The following is a 3,705-nucleotide window of genomic DNA, read 5'->3' as shown; positions in this document are numbered from 1 at the left end:
CCTGAGGGGGACGATCTCTGTGAACCCGTGAATCACTGAATTCACTGAGATCGCCCCTGGGAGCAGCGAAGAACTGCATCAGCATCTATGGTTAAAACGATCTCGGATCAGTTGGATCAATTTTTCGACATTTTTATTTAGACATTTGTGTAATTGAAGGGTTGTGCTGTAGTAAATAATCTCTTACTGGTCTGTTTAGACAAACTCTCCATAAATCAAACAAAACAAGCCCTTGCAAATTAATGTCAAATATTTTAAAGACACATATTATAGCCTACAGACACTTCATTTTAAATAGTATTTTATTATTTTTATTGTATTTAATATATTATACTTTCAAGAAAGCGTTTCAATGGGTTTGTTAAAGCTGTTTTTATGCATGTTGTGGCCTGAGTTTTTGTTTCACTCATACAGTTTTATCAAGCAGGCATTACCAGCGTGTGGTCTTTTGAGCACTTCGAAAACAATTGATCATTTTGCGAAGCAACTGGTTCAATTGATTTTAAGCTTTGAAATGGTAAGTTTCTCCCATCACTAATGAAAACAAGGAAACACTAGGAAATGTCCCCAAACAGCTAAACAAGACTCAAGCAATGGTCTTGTCCAAATACCCACACTTGCGGTCTTTGCACTTGGCGTATGACTTATTTCCTGTATTAAAGTAAGTGCTCAAGTGAGCATGAAGATCACAAGTGTGTTACTTGATGGGACACACTTATAGTGTTGTAAAAATGCAAGTGTTTACAGAGTTTTATTTTAATTTTCAATACTGCATTTTAAAATTAACTTCTAAATATCTGTTCAGTAGTCCCTGTAACAGGTGACACAATTTAATTTCTGGTGCTTCTAATAAAGGGTTAGTTCACCGAAAAATAAATTTAAGTAATTAATGACTCACCCTCATGTCGTTCCAAACCAGTAAGACCTCCGTTTATCTTCAGAACACAGTTTAAGATATTTTAGATTTAGTCCGAGAGCTCTCAGTCCCTCCATTGAAGCTGTGTGTACGGTCTACTGTCCATGTCCAGAAAGGTAAGAAAAACATCATCAAAGTAGTCCATGTGACAACAGAGATAGAATTGTTAGAATGTTTTGAAGCATCAAAAATACATTTTGGTCCAAAAATAGCCAAAACTATGACTTTATTCAGCATTGTCTTCTCTTCCGTGTCTGTTGTGAGAGAGTTCAAAACACTGCAGTGTAGTGATATCCGGTTCGCGAACGAATCACTCGATGTAACCGGATCTTCTTAAACAAGTTCACCAAATCGAACTGAATCATTTGAAAAGGTTCGCATCTCCAATAAGCATTAATCCACAAATGACTTTAGCTGTTAACCTTTTAACTTGGCTGACACTCTCTAATGAATGAAAGATTGACTCGTTCTCGAGTCAAGAACTGTTCTGTCAGACGCGTCCGATTTGAGAACCGAGGAGCTGATGATACTGCGCATGTGTGATTCAGTGTGAAGCAGACTGATACACAGAGCGTCTGAACCGAAATGATTCTTTTGGTAATTTATTCTGAACTGATTATGTGCTAATGTTATGAGCCCAGGTAAACCGAAGGCTTGAATCAAGGGCAATCATCGCCAATGACGTCATTACGTCGAGCGCAAAAGAACCAGTGAACCGTTTTCTTCAACCGGTTTATTGAATTGAACGGTCCACAACAACCGGTTCGCGGAAAAGAACCAAACTTCCCATCACTACTGGTGATCCGAAAACCGATGCAACCGGTTCTTGACTTGTGAACGTCAATCTTTTGTTTGTTATCTTGCTCGGCTCGGTGTTCATCTTCAGTTCTCTCTTCACAGCAGTTCAGTCAGTGTACTGTTTGAGTAAATGAATTACTCCGGGATATTGGTTTGTTTTAACTCCACGTTAAAAAAGTTAACAGCTTAAGTCCTTTGAGGATTAATGCTTATTGGAGACGCGAACCGTTTCAAACGATTCAGTTCGATTTGGTGAACTGGTTCAAGAAGATACGATTACATCGAGTGATTCGTTCGCGAACCGGATATCACAAACTGCTTTGTTTTGAACTCTCTCACAACAGACACGGAAGAGAAGACAATGCTGAATAAAGTGGTAGTTTTTGCTATTTTTGGACCAAAATGTATTTTTGATGCTTCAACAAATTCTAACTGACCCTCTGATGTCACATGGACTACTTTGATGATGTTTTTCTTACCTTTCTGGACATGGACAGTAGACCGTACACACAGCTTCAATGGGGGGGCCGCAAGCTCTTGGACTAAATCTAAAATATCTTAAACTGTGTTGCGAAGATGAACGGAGGTCTTACGGATTTGGAACGACATAAGGGTGAGTTATTAATAACATAATTATGATTTTTGGGTGAACTATCCCTTTAAGTGATAAAAAGCTGTTTTGCACAAAATAAATATACTAATCTTTGCAGCAATAAAACATGTAGCACTTTGTTTTACTAGCAAATTATATTTAATATCATATTATTATTATTATTATTATTATTATTAAACTTAAATTGCAAAGGTTTCCGTGACCTCTCACGCAATTTTGGCAAAATGGCTCATGATTTATTTCCAGAACATGAAGCATGATGGTATACACTAAGCCTTGAATACCGCTTCGGAGTGGCATTCGAGATGGATTAAATGTGTGTTAAGGGCACTGAGCTTTGGCTTTTTTAAGATCTGGGACAGCCTTGCACACACGCTCTCAAATGGCCAAAACCGCAAGTTTGGGTAGCTGGACAAGGCATTAGACAAGGCAAACAAGTGTGTAAAAGTGTGCAGCTAAAATAGTCCTCCTAATGGTAAACAAGTGTGTCCATAATCAGTTCTAGCACAGAGGGTTGTGGGAAATGGAGTCCGAGGTGAAAAGGTGATGGAGACCTCTGGTACATTACATTACATTACATACATATATATATTGTAATGTTTTGTGTAAAATAAACATACTTTAGATGACAAAGTATTTTTCACAAATAAATAAATAAATAAATATTTAGCACAAATATAATTAAAAAGACCACTGTAACCAACAGGGCACTCGGTATTGTGAAAAGTTTGTGTGCATTGGAATCAAATTTTTCCAATAAAGCCAAGGTAACACTCATTTTACATACAACACAAAGTGAAAATAACATAAATATGACAGTGGGTGAATGCATAAAGCCCAGCATAATTTCAAATCAAGTTTAAAGTTTAAAGCATTCAATTCAAATGGACCTACCATCACACGGAACACTCAATCATGCTGGAAAAAATGCACACTTCACAAGGTTTCACAGCTGGATTCAAATGAGTTTGCAAGGTTTGTGAAATTTAAATATTCGTTAGTCATTTAAAGATTTGTTTAAATGAAAGAAATGCATATTTGCTTAATGCTGTTTGCAAATGAGAAAGTATTATATCATTTGCCTTTCTATTACTAATAATATAAAAGCAATCGTTATAATACATTTTGTATACATTAATTCATTTGTTTAACCATCCTATCTATCTGATTATTAGACAGACTTTTATTTGTATTAGATAGAACTGTTAACGATAAAAGTAAACAAGAGAGAGAGTGTGAGCGCTGTGTGTGCTCAGGCGCTGCCTTTCTTAGCGCCGTCAAAATAAAAGAACACGAACACATCAACCAAGCAGAGAAACTTATCGGCCGATGCTGATATTTAAAAAATGCCAAATGTCGGCTTATACAGTATATCAGT

Source organism: Carassius carassius, chromosome 47 (genome assembly GCF_963082965.1).
Source record: "Carassius carassius chromosome 47, fCarCar2.1, whole genome shotgun sequence".
NCBI classification, from domain to species: domain Eukaryota; kingdom Metazoa; phylum Chordata; class Actinopteri; order Cypriniformes; family Cyprinidae; genus Carassius; species Carassius carassius.
The sequence above is the reverse complement of the archived record's forward strand: the minus strand, read 5'-3'. Positions refer to the sequence as shown.